The sequence below is a fragment of the Lathamus discolor genome, chromosome Z, assembly GCF_037157495.1.
Source record: "Lathamus discolor isolate bLatDis1 chromosome Z, bLatDis1.hap1, whole genome shotgun sequence".
Taxonomy (NCBI): domain Eukaryota; kingdom Metazoa; phylum Chordata; class Aves; order Psittaciformes; family Psittacidae; genus Lathamus; species Lathamus discolor.
The window spans coordinates 14,605,193-14,621,662 of record NC_088909.1 but is presented as its reverse complement, the minus strand read 5'-3'; the positions used below and the strand labels follow the sequence as shown (position 1 = coordinate 14,621,662).

Below are 16,470 nucleotides of genomic sequence, written 5' to 3'. Positions count from 1 at the left end.
TGGCTGAAGAACACAACTGAGAGCCAGGAAACCTCATGCTTTTTAAAGCTATTCTACTGCCTTACAATAAATTCTATATCTGGTCAGTTATTGATTTGGGAGATGAGAAACATGTCTTCTTCAAATGAAATGCTTGCTTGGAGGTTTCTGGGGAAGCCTGTGGACTAGGTGGAGGCCTGGGAGTAGGTGGACTTGCAGATCTGACCTAGAGGCTTAGTAAAGGCAAAACAGATTTATTAGCATGCACTAGTCTAAATCCCCCAATGTCAAACCACATTTCTGTGCATACCTGAACTATCTGCTGCTCAGTGAGCACTGCAGGTAGTACAGGGCTGATCAGAACCTTGGGTACCTAATGCTGGTCTCCAAAACGTGGGAGTGAAACAATACAGGCTACTTGCAAAGTCTGAGCCTGAGAACTTACCAAACCCTCAGGCAACTGTTTGCAAGAGCTCTCCAAGCTGGCATTTTGCTCCAGCATAACTTTAAAATTGTTAGGGACAAAAGCTTTCAATATATTTGCCTGAGTTTATGCAAATTTATTAAAATTAATGCAAATTGCAATCTATTGATTTTTTTAAATGATATTGGCAGGCGTGAGTGAGGCAGAAAGACACTGCACTGATTTTTTTTTCAGTCTTGCATCTTTTCAAGCACTTTACTCCTGTGCACAGGGAAAAGAAGTGTCTGAAACTCAGTTTTATGCTCACTTCATAGAGGCTGAACACACAGTGGAGATAAACAAAGCCCAAATCCATTAACTGTTTTGAAAATGAAAAGGATTACTGTCATCAGATCCATGTACTGGTGAACAGAAAACGCATGTAGGGGGAGCAATTTGCTCTCAACGTGTGAGAAACGGAACAGCAGTAACTTGTGTATGCTGGCAGAGGCAAGCTTGGGAAAAAAATCCTGTGATTTCCAGGCAGGGATGCATGGAAAGCCAGCCTTAGGGCATCAGTCGTGGTGGGTGGATGTGGGGAGACCTGTGTTGGGAACACTAGGAGCGTGTTGTAAGGCTGGGAGTGGTGGTGAGGCAGCCTGATGTAGAGGAGAGGCAATGAGTAAGGGAAATGAGTTTCTTACTGGGAGACCTGTGCCCAGGCTCCCCAAACCCAGGGCTGGGCATCTGAACCAGGGTAAAAGCAGCAGGGAAGTCCTGGGGTGCAGGGGAGCGTGCCCCAAAGCTCTGCTGCTCCTCAGCTTGTGCAGAGCTACAGCCTGAGCTCCCCCAGCTGCAGCTTGTGCCAAATGACTTAGTAGTTTATTTTTTAATTCCTTTTTGGTTTATAATAACTGGTCTGAACCTTGGGTTCTGCATCTCCTCCCCATGTTGTTTTTGAAGTCTTTGTTTTAGAGTAACAGCGTCTATCAATACCACATGTTTTTTATTTACACGAGTTTGTTAAAGGATACACACAAAAGTGACTCGATATTGTATTTAGAACTGGCAGGTTGGGGGGGGTGCTGGTGGGGGGAGCAATTGCTGCTATGACTTAGCTGGACACTGAAAGGCATCAGTCCTGCCTGTGCTTTGCTGGGGAGTCAGCACACAGCTTAAAGCTTTTGATAATTTAACTTCAATTTCTTACTGTTTGTTTGAAAAATGGTCCTGTGATTCCTTTATAAGGTGGAAGGAGCTTTTCTTGCAATTGGTGTGGAGGGCTGGAAAGCTTGGGGCGGCACAGAGCAACCCAGCCGCTTGTGAGAGTCCTCCCAAAAGCCGTAATGAGAAGCTGGGCAAGTCTGGGAGGTCACGGGCAGGGGCTGTGCAGAAAAACCCACGCAGCCAGAGTGGCTTTGGAGCTGCTGCTGTGCCTGGAGCTGAGTTTGGGTGAACCTACCCATTGTCACCTTGACACCCATTCCAGTCCAGTTTTTGCTAGGACTGATAGGGCTTGGTGACCTACGCAAGCATTGCAATTTCAGTACATTCTTCAATGGATAAATACCCACGTTAAAACTTGAATTTGTTGTGATTTAAAAAATATTCTTATTTTTGGAAGCCCTCAAAGCAGGGCTTCAAGAGGAATGACCTCTTTCATCTGAGTAATTGCCTTTCAACATAGGGGTACTACTGGAAAGGAAGCCTTGTCCTGTTTCCAGGCTACACAGTCTCCTGTCCAAGAGTTTTCATCATCACCAAAATTCTGTGGTGAGCTGAACTCAAACACTGAAGGTAGCAAAAAGGCAGGTGAGGCATATTTGACATCCTCAGTGTTACAGATAACTGGACTGGACATGGTGAAAATGACATGAACGACTGATGACCTCTATCAGAAATGTTAATGGAACATATCTTTTTGAAGGGAATTACATGGTCATGTTTGTAAGGCTTTTCATAGGGAAGCATTTCATATTAATTGGCTACAGTGAAAATCCTAGATTAGAAAATGCCTCCTCATGTCTGGTTCTATACAGAGACCAACAAAGTAGAGCAAATTTGTTGCTAACCTGCAGCTTATATAGTATCTCATTTATTGGAGAGTCTAGTTAAATCCTAAACCTGCTGTTATATACCCATTTACGGAGAAAACACTCTATGCTCTTCTACTGGTTTAATATACTATTTGCTTAATGGGCCATTGACATAATCATTTGATATAGATCCCAGTCATACCATGTTACCAAGCCATGATATATTAATACAGCCACATATTAATGGTGGAGGGCAAGCATTTTATATTATTATCCATGACCAATTAGTTTCTGTCTGTCTTAGGGACACAGTTATCTAGGTGTTAGTCTTTATGGGCCTGATTTCCGGAAGTCTGAGTACTACTTACTTCCACTGAAGTGAACTGTTACTTGAAGGATCCATTATTCAGGATTACTCGTAGCCCTCTATCTAATATGATCTGTGAACATGTCACTGTAATTGTGTATTTCCTCTTGCACTTGAAGGTTTTTGTTTAATTACTGTTAACTGTTTTCTTTCATTTTTATCTAATGGATAATCAAATAAGGCCTTCTTTGACATTTTAGCTTTCTACTTAATTAGAAGATGGCCTATAAAGTCAGAAGGGGCTGCTTTTGTCAGGAAAGCATGCAACACTACAGGCTTGTGGAAGAGTGGCTGGGAAGCTGCCTAAAAGGAGGTTGTAGCAACGCGTGGGTTGGTCTCTTCGCCCAAACAAAAAGCAACAGAACAAGAAATGGCCTCATATTGCACCAGGGGGGTTTAGGCCAGATATTAGGGAAAATTTCATTCCCCAAAGGGTTGTCAAGCACTGTAACAGGCTGCCCAGGGATGTGATAGAATCACCATCCCTGGAGGTATTTAAAAGATGTGTAGATGTGGCACTTGGGGACATGGTTTAGTGGTGGACCTGGCAGTGCTGGGTTAATGGCTGGATTCAGTCTTAAAGGTCCTTTCCAACCTAAATGACTCTATGATTAATATAGACACATTTAGTTGCTCACAAACAGGGTTATTGTGCTACACTTACAACATCTAGTGTAGAACCATATAGCAGCAAATATGATCTTTTCTGTCTTTCACCCCCCTCATGCTTGGATTATTAATAACAATATGAAAATATGAGGGACCAGCATGCAGATTCTGCTCTTTGTGGGGTGCCTGCAGAATTAAGTGATCATTATAAATAGGAGGCGAAATTGGCATTTTATCTGTCTCATACGCTGTAATTAAGTAGCTGATTTCTTCCTGATGTGGCAGCAACAGTGGCTATAGAGAAAATGAGAAAGGGTAATAGTTTTCTTGATCAGTTCTGGGAGGCTGCTTTATGCAGAAAAATAAAGATAAAAAGTACAGAAAGTATAGGTGACAAGGGAACAGAAGAGTCAATTATAAGGACTAAAATAAGAGGTTTGATTTGCAGACATATTGAAAAAGATTGAAGATTGAAATGTTTGGGTGGAAGAAAAAAGGGTGGAACGGTCTGAGTACCCCAAGCTCTGGAAGTAGAGCATAGGAACCACTGGGAGGACAGTGCCAGAGGGGAGGAGGAAGGAACTTGGATGCATGAGGAACTCAGCCAGCATTCTTGGAGTAGGTATTTTTTAACATTCCGGACTGATTTTAGTATTAAAATCCAAATATAAAGGGACAGACTTCTTGAAGAAAAGCAGAGAAATTTCCTTGGTTATTGCTGAACAGCTACCAGAGTAATCACCATCCTGCCTTTCTCCTCTGCTCTGATGGTGATGCTTACTGGAGCACACAGGCAGCGCTCCGTAGCAGTCCTATGCTCAGCCTGAGCCATGGGAGGCACCCCTGTGACTGTTTTCTACCATGTGAGAGCTGTTCTATGGTCCCCGCTAAAGCCTTTTTGGTTTTCCTAGGGGAAATAATGGGGACTTGTAAGAGCATCTTTAAAAAAGGCTCTGCCGAGTGTCTTAAATTTTGTACTTGGGTAATGTCATGCATAGATGTACATGTTTCACGCTTGCTAATTCAGTGCTATTCATGCTGTGCACTGGATAATGTAAAATCCTATAGAAAGTGTAATGTGGGAGAATATAATTAAAACTATATGATGTGGCTGCAACAAGTAAATGAAATGAGGTCTCAAAGAAAACCTCAACTTTCCCAGTTTTTAACTTTTCATGCTTGATTTTTGTATCACTATCATTTATTTAATGTTGATATTTGTAAATAGCTTTCTAAGCTTTTTAGATGGAGGAAATCCTCCCTCCCTTACTTCCCAAGTTGTTCTGCATAGATATTGTCAGAGGAAAATGTATCAAGCAGGATCTTACAGCCTGAGAGAGGTGAGGCTGCTGCACATACGTGTGCACAGCTGGCAACACAGAGCAGACATGTATAGAGAGCAGACGTGTATAGAGAGCTTGCACAAATGTGGGTACCACCAACAGCTTCATCCTGCTTCCCTTTCTGGCTCAGCAGGATGGAGGTCTGCTAGTAAGGGTATATATACATATATAAAATACATACATATACACACACAGAAGGTGCAACCCTACAGCAGCTGTGCTCAGACACCCAATCTGCCTAATCATGTTCCTTCCTCTGGAGCTGTTGGTTTGGGGTTTTGTCTACCACCCTGCGCCTGGCTCCTCTGGGCTTGTGATAGGCTGATGGCTCCAAGGAGATGGCATTGCAAAGAGGGAGAACAGAGGAGATGCTGAGTACTGCAGGTAATGCCTGCCCTCCGAGGTTCTTACCAACCATCCCAGGGAGTAAAAGGATCAGCTCCACTCTCATAAACTCTTCAGTGGGTTCTATGTGGTTCCTTCACCTGCAGTCCTCCTGGACCTGCTGTGGGATGGAGCAAAGACGGTGCAAGGTCTTCTCCAGGAAGCCCCTGCAGACGCTGGGGAAGGAATAAGGATGTGCATGGTTTATCCCACTCTAATGTAGACAACTGGCAGCCATATGTGTAAGCAAGCGAAGTTTTACTACTTCTCTAAAAGAGATGGTTTTAAAAGCTTTATTTTCTTGCCAGTTGGCTAAGAAGTGAGCAAGGAACAATAGATTCAAGCTGAAATAATTTGCATTTATGATGAAGACAAGGAATATCTACCTTGCATTTTCCTAAAAAAGAAAAATTAAACCCCATTTTTAATTAACTGATAAACTATTAATCAAATTTTTGCAATGTTAGGTGACACATTATTCATTTAGATAGAATGACTGTGAACTTAAACTAATCAAATCTGATTTGCCCACATATGCTTGATTGAAATACATTTTAACTAGCATATACAAAGAGAAAATCTTGGATTTCTTACCTAATCTTCAGAGTATACTGCTGAGTTAATAAGGGCAGTTCTTTTTTAAATGAGACCACCATTTCTTAATCTGCATATCAAAATCAAGAGCAACTTAATTGCAAAACACATATTCCTGAAATCTAATCATTATACTGCTTTAGGGTATTTTATTGAAGCATGTTAAATTATGGACAGAATATTAATGATGAAGCTAATCAAACCCAATTAGTCACTTCTAACAATAGTCACATAAATATACAAGTCAGGTACTAAAGTACTGTAGGTATGGTTTTAAGTTTTTTAATATAAAATTTATGTGCTATATATGAATTATATACTTACTATTTTTAATCTAAATATCTAGCACAAGTAATTTCAAAGACAATGGGATACGCCAGCTGACAACGGGACTTTCCCTTAGCTATAGAACTGGCACTCCTAATGTTTCAATACACAAATGATGCTCCAATGTGAGGTCGATGGGCACATAGCAGAACAGAGGGTGGGTCTGCCTAGGCTCCTAGATATGGGGCCCTGGACCTGTACCTGTGGCTTTCTCTCCTGCTTTCACTGTCATTACTAGTTGTCTATGTGAGCAGTCTGGTCTCACACTGCACTGACAAGATTTGCATTTACTGCACAATAATCATAGTATATAATAATTACAGATGTATTGTGTCTGTCTTAAAAATCAGTGTCTTCCTTCATGCTCAGATACAGCATCTTGTAGAGATTTAAGAATAATGCTTATCTTTATGCTGATTCCATTTGAGTGTACTTTGATATTGATATTTTGGGTGGCTTTCAGTTTGTTTTAGCCTCCTACTTGGTAATTATGAGAGAGCAGCTGTCATCTTACTGAGGTCTATCTACTCTATCAGAAAAACCCACACATTGCAGGGGTCGCAGACGACCTTCTACTGAGGTGTCTTTTGAAAGAGGATGTGTTTTGAAAATCCTTTTGAATTGCAACTCTTTCAGTTTCCATAATTATTCAAGTCACATAAAAGAATGACTTAGCATATTTATAACCCATTTCTGCACTTTCAGATTTAAGGACATGTATTTTATAATTTTAAAAAGGGGTATGCATAAATAATAGGTACGAGTTTAGAGCCACACAGAGAATCCCTGTCAGGGTTTGCAATGCTGCTGGTGCCAGTGGTTGTGTGGTGTCAGGCAACCAAGCAGCGTTTCCCTTCTACAAGCCATGATTATGGATGGCTCAGTCATTTCACTTCTGCATGGCTCTGCATGGGGCTGAGCCATGTGTGGGTGCACTAAGTGCAAGAAAAAAGGAACCGGGAACCCTCCTCTGCTAGATTTTGGGGAAATGGGTCTTGGTTGATGAGCAGGGAGAGCTGCTGTCATAGGCGGCAGGGTGGGAAAGGGGGAGAATGGCTTTTGTATTGAGCTGTTTGCTATAGCTCCAGGGCTGAAGCCTAGAATGGACACCATCAAGAGCAGGAGCTGGATTTGGATAACCATCACAAGGCTCTGTGGTAGGGAGCAGGTCACTGCGTGAGGACTATGGCTCTCAGAGGATGCTGCACATGCCATTGAGGGTGCAACTCTCTTTTCCACAGTGGTTCCTTTGCTAATAACATGATCATATGCAGGTGCTTGTGCTAGTTACCAACCAAACCACAATGGCTTTTGTGTTCAGAAAATAGCTCCACCTCAGAGATCCAGGCAGTCCCTCCAGAAGACTCTGAGCAGGGGAGAAGCCCCTGTCCACCAATGCCCATACTGGCACCAATCAACAGCAAGCCCCTGCAAACAGTCTGTAATGACACTGGGATCTGCAAAGGCTTTTCTCAAATCAGGGTTAGATTAGTTGAAATCCACTTCTATGAAAAGAAAACACTTCAGTGAAACAAAAGCTGCTGTTAAGAGTAGCACTAGAGCTTTAGTCTTAGACAAGGTTTACATTTCTGCCTACTATGCAATTACAAATTGGTTTGTCGTAAATAGTGTTCATGTCCACAAAAACCGGCTGAGAGTCCGAAGGCTATCTCAACTGACACATGCTTACAGGCTTTTTAATGTGAGTATATAAAGAGAGCTTTTTCCTGAAGGAATCAAAAGCTTTTGGCAAGTTTGAAAAGGGAGATGACTCATCCTGTATTGTAAGTAGTCAAATTAAGACCTCCTCTGCTCCTTCATAAACTCTCCTGGAAACCTGCCTATGCTCTAAAGGCCACAGGCTGTTTTATTCTATCTTTCATTATAAAAAGAAGATTGAGAAGTGACTCAATTACAATGTATAAGTATTCTCTTCATGGGAAGAAAATGCAGGGTATTAGGAAGCTTTCTCACCTAGCAGGGAAACATTCAGAAGGACTGATGTCTGAAAACTAAAGCTGCTATTGGAAATAAAGCAGCCATTTCAAAGTACCAGCTGATTCATGATGGGTTCTACCTGTCTTGGTGTTTTCAGGCCATTGCCAGATGTGTCTCAATGATATTCCTTAGTTATTTAGAAGCTGTTAATCAAAGTATAAGCATTAAACTTAACGTAAGGCTATTTTGGTGGTCTGGTAGCTTTTGCTGCATGAATTGGGATAGCTGATCTAATAGTCCTTTCTTGCCCTGACATCCCCAGTACAAGTATTGTACTTCCTTGACCATTGCAGGTGGGCTTCAACAAATACTTGGTGCAAGAAGAAATTACTTGATTTTTCTAGCATTTCATAGAATCATAGAATCATAGAATAGTTAGGGTTGGAAAGGACCTCCAGATCATCTAGTTCCAACCCCCCTGCCATAGGCAGGGACACCTCACACTAAACCATCCCACACAAGGCTTCATCCAACCTGGCCTTGAACACTGCCAGGGATGGAGCACTCACAACCTCCCTGGGCAACCGATTCCAGTGCCTCACCACCCTAACAGGAGAGAATTTCCTCCTTATATCCAATCTAAACTTCCCCTGTTTAAGTTTTAACCCATTACCCCTTGTCCTGTCATTACAGTCCCCGATGAAGAGTCCCTCCCCAGCATCCCTATAGGCCCCCTTCAGATACTGGAAGGCTGCTATTAGGTCCCCACGCAGCCTTCTCTTCTCCAGGATGAACAGCCCCAACTTTTCAGCCTGGAGAAGAGAAGGCTGTGTGGAGACCTCATAGCAGCCTTCCAGTTTCATAACAAAGCACTGTCCCAACAAAATAACACATGCAGCTAAAGAATTTGGTATTTCATTTGCAAATAATATCTCGTTGCTCTTATTGCTACATTAAGAGTTAATATTCTCCAAAGTCTGAGGATTGTAAATGCACTGCAGACGTGTGTACTGAGAAGAGGCTGCCTCCAGCCTTGTCATTGCAAAACGCGCTGTCCTGTCTGCCTGTGCAGCCCCTTGGACAAGAGCAGGTCCATCTCATGCAGAGCTTAGTGTCTAGGTACTGAAGATCTGCTTTCGTGGGAGCGAGCAAGTCAGATCATAGTGTACAGTAATTTGGGGGAAGATCCACTTCAAGCATAGCTTTGCTATAGCATTTTATAAGAATAAAATGGGACACTGCTGACTAGTTAAAGCTTATTAGCTGGGTGGTTATTACATCATGTGTGTACTGCAAATAAAATCATCCTCTGCTGTAGCTAAACTACTTCAGCATGGCTTGAGTACAGCTCTGCTCCCGCTGTGTGACTCTCTGGACCCAGCAAGCAGCATATAGTGGTATTTGAATTCATCGGTATTTCAAAAGAACATTAAAATTTAACAAGTACATTTAACAAAAAAAAATCTATATCTAAATAGCACCGAGGTAGTGATAAAAAAGAGGTAATTCAGGCCAAGATACTGCATTAACTTCACTGTGAATGGACCTTTCAGACAGCACGGAGCCAGGCTGAAGTCACTACACTAATGCCAGTTTCTTTACTCAGAGCACATGGAGCCTTGGTTAGAGGGGTGTCAGAGCCTCCTCTTTGACCTTAACAGGCTGCCTTTTTTTTTTTTTTTTTTTCCGATAAGTTTAAAAATAATAAAAAAAACCCAACCCAAACCCCAAATCCCACCTTTTAGTTTTTTTAATTTGCTAGCACTACAAAGGTATTTTACTATCTTCTTTCTGGAAAGGTTTTTTACCTCCCCAGTAGGTCCATTGAAACTGGGCAAGAGCATGACAAAACCACATACTACTAAAACTTTACCAATGACTTTACTAAGATTAGTTGGTCTCTGTAGTAAATGAATTTTACATATTTTAGGTGGGGTACAAGTTCTGGAATATTAGGAAAAGATTAATTCCATGTAGCTTTGCATGATTCCTTAAAAGCGTTGCCATGGTTTAACCCCAGCCAGCAACTAAGAACAACAAGAATGACAAAGTCTGTCCCTTGCTACCTTCTTCCCCCACCCTCTGCTGAAATACCTCTGAACTGCTAAAGGAACAAAGCCCAGGCACCTTGAATTCTGTAAGTCATGGCTGAAATTAAAGTGCTTACACAATATTTAGAGTACTCTGCAAATACTGAGTCACCACAGTAAGTTCTCAGTTCTCTTATAAAAATCACTAAAAATCATTGTGTGATTTATTTCCCTGGCAGTTTACCTAAAAATAAAAATTGGACCCAGATTTCCTCAAAGCCTTCACTTCTCAGCTGATTCAAAACTGAAAGTTAATGGTGAAAGCTGCTGCCTGACAGTTTTAAATCCCTTTTCTTATGCGAGCCAGAGGTATGCAGCATTAGTGGTTCCTGGGGTGTGCAGGAGCTCTGAGCACAGCCATCTGCATGGACCATTCCTACCTAGGAGTTCTATACTGCTGTGTTTCCACATGCTTTTTTGTCTCAGAAAAGTGCTGCAGAATTGCAGCTGAGGCATCATGGAGCAGCATCTCTCCTGTAGGAGTCTCCTACTTGGCTTCTGAATGATAGCAAGGTTAAATAATAGGCCTGGCTATAAAGAAGGGCTGGAGAAGGGTTTGTTCCTTCTTGGTGTGCTGCACTTTATAGCTGTGTGATGGATAATACATCCTCCATCCAAGAGTAAGGAATCTTCAGATGCTTACACCCAAGTTTCCAAACTATACATGTCAGGACAGACCTGATGGGGCTATAAAGACTTGTGTACACTCTCTTTTGGGGACATACGGGTTAAAGCAGTGACTCGGAATAAAAGCCTGACTCTCTATTGAAATGAGTGGCAAAAGTCCCATTCATTCTGGCTTGTCAAAATGATCTGTACAGCCCCTGAAGATTTGTGTTCTGTTAATAATTATTACTTCTACATAAAAGTAAACTTCTATATTTAAAACGTATAACTTGGCAACCACAAAGTGCATATGTCTATAATGAATAACCGTGTGAGCCTATCACTCCAGCTCTCCTCCATTCTCACTTCTTCCTCTGTTTTACCTGCTATTCATCTGTCTAAATTTCAGACTGTAAGGTCTTCTGGGAAAACACCATTTTTTTTTGCTGGCAGAGCAAAGCACCTCAGTGGCTCTGTGTTAAATAAGGCAAATATTTTAAACCTTGGGAAACAAATGTTCATGCATTTGACAATTTCAGAACACGAATGCAAGTGATCAGGCATGCGTGTCTAGAGATGTGCTTTCTACATACACATATTGTTTTCTTTTAAAGACATCTGCCTCTACTGAATTCAGTCCAGAATCTGGCCTAGAAGTTTACCATTATTATGCCTCAATTCAGCAAAGCGTGACTGTAGGGAAACTTAAAATTAAGAATACATGTAAGTATTTTGTTGGATGGAGGCCTTTAAGGTTTTGTGCATTTGAGCTCTTGTAATTTTAAAACAAAACATATTATTGAAAGCCTTCAGTTCCTTGTTCTGTCATTTTCTCACTTATTTTTATTATATATAAATACATGTCTCCTTAATTCTAACGCTTTTGGGAAACAAAATCAAAATACATTGAAATCAAACATAAAAATAGGATCTACTCCTCACTGAACTACACCAGTACCCTCTGTTCACCACCATCACTTTTGTATGGAAACAGCAGCTCCCCTATCATAGCCCTAATGTAAAAAACTTGTTTTTTAGCCAAGAGCAAATGTGTCTGCTTCAGTGCTGGTGGTTCTTCATGCCATGTCTGCTTTGCTTTCTGAGAATGGTAAATGTTGCTGCACCTGCCCTTCATTGAACTACCAACACTGATTAAAACCCTTGTTGAGCAGGTGCTTAGAAGAGCTGACTGTCCAGTTGTGCCGCCATGGGCGATGATGTTTCGGCTGTTGGTTGGGCTTGTCTTTGGGCTAGCTACAATCTTCCATGCAGATTTTAAACCATGGAGATGCCTGCTCAAGGATGTTGTTAGCTGTTGCTGTAGCAGTGGTTCACAATACCAGGTTCGCATGGTACTGTGAAACAGGAACAAGGTAAGATGGCCAGGCAGTACTTTCCTCTCAGTGTAATACAATAAATCCATGTAAACAGACACAGATTAAGGTTCATCTTGTAAACTGATATGCACTAGCTACTAAGAATGAAAAAAAACGACTGCTACTGCTGAACCCAGGACAGTGACCAGTTTAGGTCAATTAAAATAGTTTAAATATCTTCAAAACTTAGCCAACTCGATGAGTTACATTTGATATGTCAAAGGACGTGGAAATACCTATTTCTTCCACATAAGAGCCTAATCAATCCTAATTTCTTGTGTTGTATAAAATTTGATCCATTTGTACATGTGTCCTGAAATCACTGATGGCATCTTTGAAAGCATTCTCCTCTCCAGGGTCTCCCCACTCAAGTTTGCTCAAATAATTGTAGTTTACAACATTCCACACAATATGCACTTAAAAAATCTTTTTTCATTTTTTCCTTCCTTTAAGTAATGATGACAAATATCTAGTGGAAATCTTCAGGGGTCAGAAAATACAAAGCTAACTGACTTTGCTATGTTTCCTTTGCTAAAGATGCTGTGTGAATTCAGCAGCACTAAGAGAGCAGGATTAACACCACCGAGCCTGGAGACCTCCATTTTAAGTGCCACCTGCAGTGGTGGTTTATGAGATGAGGTTTGCTCTCCTAGAAGTTATAATGAGACCACCCAGCCCCGATTACATATGCCACGGATTAGGATTCAGATGGTAACAATTTCTCACTATTAGTGAGGCCAGATTTGATCTGGTGATGCAAAAAAGAGTTCAAATTGTACTATGAGTCTGCTCAGCCTAGAGCCTCCAGAGAAACTCTCTTAGACAAGTCATCGGAATTCTTCTCCCTTGAGAAGAGTCCATGATAATGTAAATGCTTCCACCAAAGCCATGAGGACTATCTCAGTAATGGGGACTACATGCTTAAGAAAGAGCATGCAGGAGTGAATTGCAATATGGTTCAGTTTTGTAGAAGCAGAGTGGTTTCTGGCTTCCTTCAGTTTATTGTAGTCCTATCCCAGTTGTTTTCTTAAATAATGTAATGTTCAATATAATTTGGAATTGTACGGAGAAGAATTAAACGATACTGGTAGGATATCAGGAAACCAGAGATGATTTTGCAATAAAATGCAGTCCTTTAGGATAGAATAAATGTCAAGAAAGAAAACAAAACGTGAAATGAAAGGTAAGCTCGATGATAGGGAAACAGGTTTAAGCTTGTCAGAGAAATGCCCTGTTTTCATATGAGTACATTTGTTAAAGTGTATAAATAAGTAGATGTAAATATATGTAAATGGTTCCCTGAAGTGAATAAGAAGTTACAATTCAAAGGATAGACAAAGTTATTAATTGAAAATAATGATAACCCCAACCTTTGTAGTTACAAGCTTTCCTTCAGCCCCAGAAACAGAGATAAAAAGTTTGGGAAGCAATTTCAGGCTGCCACTCTGGCTTGATGCAGCATCAGGGGAAGAATCCACTTATTCAGGAGAAATGTCACTTTATCACTCCAAAACACGACAGTGTGAAATATCCAATTAGCAGGCACACCTCCTTTTGGGCCTTCCAACTGGAAACCAAAGGAACTGCTTTCTGAGAGTTTAACAGTGTCAAATGGGCTGTTTCTGGCAACAGCAAAAAAATACTGGCATATAACCTCCTCTTGATCAATAATTAGCAGAAAAACACACCAAATAACAGAGTGCTTAATGTGGCTGCTTCTGGCTGAGAATTCTTCATGGGTCTGACCTAGGTGGCTCATGCTGGACCTGATACGCGACCTATATTAAACAGTGTCCTTGGCCAAAGTCCAACAGCCCAAGAACCACCAGTCCAAATTAGCTTGTGAAAGTGAAATGCAAACATTCATACAAATTTTATGTGCTACCATCTTTGGCTTTTTGGTGCAATCTGTGCGTGCATATTGCTGGTTCCTACAGTGAAGAGACTGTGTGTCCAACCACTAGGAAAGTAGTTGTGCATTTGCATTGGGGAAGACCTCTAAACCTTCTCCCTTGGTCTGTATAAGGACTGCTCTTTCCCTTATACATCTCTGCTGTATAAGACTCTCATCATCACCTTAGCAAACGAGTACAGGAGTAAATGGCTTGGGAGAAAGACATCCGTAAGGTCACAGTCTTCTCTTTAGCAGATGTGTGAATTTGTTACTGTCTGTTTAACAAGCTAAAAGAACAAATTTCATAGTACCGTCCATAAAAACCTCAGCACTTGATTCTCCTATCACTAATGCAGGTATAAATCACCACAGAAGTCAACAGACTTATACCAGCTTTAATTCTGGGACATATGAAAGGAGATCGAGGCCCTTAAGGTATTCTGCTATTGAGGCTATATTTCCTGATGCACTGCCATGATCAGAAAGCTCTCCTCCTTTACAGAGAAAAGATGGGGGGAAAAAGCAAAGTGACAGTAATCTTTTCTGAGCCAGGCTTTCCTCTTGGGTGTGATGACATGCAGCAAAAGCCAGGGTTTCCAGCTGATACTAATCAAAGATGGCAGAAGCAACTACAAAGCATACAAATAAAGCATCCAAGTTTCATGTATTAAGCAAACCAGGACAGTGGTCATGGTATAAAAGCTAGGATACAGTCAGCTGTGTTGCTGCCAGGGGTCTGGAGCTTTCTTGCATGATAGTAGCATAAAAATAACTTATTAGGAAACACATAGTAAGACGAAAGCATCATTCACACTAATAGCTGGCTATCTTGTTTTCCAAAAACCCCATGTATTTTACACAGATGCTTTTAAGATCAGGAAATAGAATTTCTATAGATGGTGCCACCAGAAAGCTCCCTGAAGTCTCTTACGGGGGAAGGAGAAACATGCTAATGTCAGTATCACCTGCTGATGTTTCAGACCAACAGCCATTTAAAAACCTCACTCTTCCTATGGACAATGGAAGGTATCTGCTAGTTTGAGTCCATTGTCGTACTCCAAACACAAAAAATACTGTTTCAGACAGATCAGACTGAAGGAGATGCGGGCTTTCACCATGGCTCTGCAAGCACTGCACAGCTTCGCTCCTCTAAGTAGTTCCACTGAGCCCAGAAGAACTGGGTCTCCTTCCAGATTTACTGATGGAGAGAGGCTTATGGCACAGTTTTTTTGCAAGAGGATGTTCCAAAAGTACAGATCTGCAATCTTAAGAATATTCATTAGAAAAGTTAATAGTGGTCTTGTTCAGAATAAAACTTTTCGATAGGAAAAAATTCAATTACTGCTGGTGGAGCAGAGACAGTTTTTCTTAAATATTTGCTGGCATGCTTATTCTCCTGGCAGGTCACAGCAACAGAGAAAGGCTTTTTATCTTTAGCCACTCTGTAAATTCTTTTTAAAAGTTCAAAATGAGCATGCATGGTATTAGAGCCAGAATTATGTAAAATTCTAAGATGGACTAGTTCTTGTGGTATTTTGATTATTATTATTAGTTTTGATTATTATTATCAGTTACGTTTAACATGAGGATATTGTTTTGGGTTTTTTGTTCTAAATGCAGCAATATCTTTCTTGAACTGTCCATTACAATTAGTGCTATGCCTTGATTCAAGTCGTGTAGTCACCCATTGCAGAAGGCAGGCTATCTACAACCACAGTGATCATAGAATCATAGAGTAGTTAGGGTTGGAAAGGACCTTAAGATCATCTAGTTCCAACCCCCCTGCCATAGGCAGGGACACCTCACACTAACAAAAAACCAAAAAGTCTGAAGATGCAGATGCCCAACTCTTAAAAATCATATTAAATGTCTTCTGCAAAGCATACAAAGAGGATAAATATTCCGATCACAGTCATAAGGTTATTTTTGGGAGTTGGGTCTCCCTTGCTCCAGAAACACACTTACATGGTTGAAAAAAATTCAAGGCACATCCTGATACGTTGAAACAGTAAACTGTCCTCCATTTCATTCTAATTTTGAAAAACCCCTAGAATTTACAGTACTTTGGTATATGAAAAAGTCTACAGAAGCTTATTTTTGCATATTTCTGAGTTCACTCTCTTGCATGTCTGTTGTATTTTTCCTTGTCTGACTTGCAGAGCAGTGCAATATCTGGTACTAAAGGATCATCTGATTAGGATCACAAAGTAAGGAGCATATGGACAGTAGAACTTTAGATACAGTCAGAGCTGGTGACTATTGTGATCTCAGGATATCAAGACAAATATTCCCATTACTGTTTATGTTTGGGTGGTATATTTTTATTGTAAAAGCAAATCTTCGGTGGCTTGAAAGGATAGTCTGTTAGAAAATGTACTGTGAGAAAAAATACTCCCCTTGATATGCACTATAATTACAGTCTCATAATTGTCGCTTGCCAGTGAAACAAGTCATCTCCAGAACAGTGGGATGGTGGGTCTCACTGCAGATCACTTAGTTCTTTCTGTAGGCACTTCAGCAACAT

At 40.9% G+C, this 16,470-nt stretch overlaps 1 pseudogene; it reads right to left on the bottom strand.

Annotated features, from left to right (window-relative positions):
* Nucleotides 1–15,993: 15,993 nt before the first annotated feature.
* On the bottom strand, nucleotides 15,994–16,470 carry LOC136005434 (ubiquitin-conjugating enzyme E2 D1-like; annotated as a pseudogene).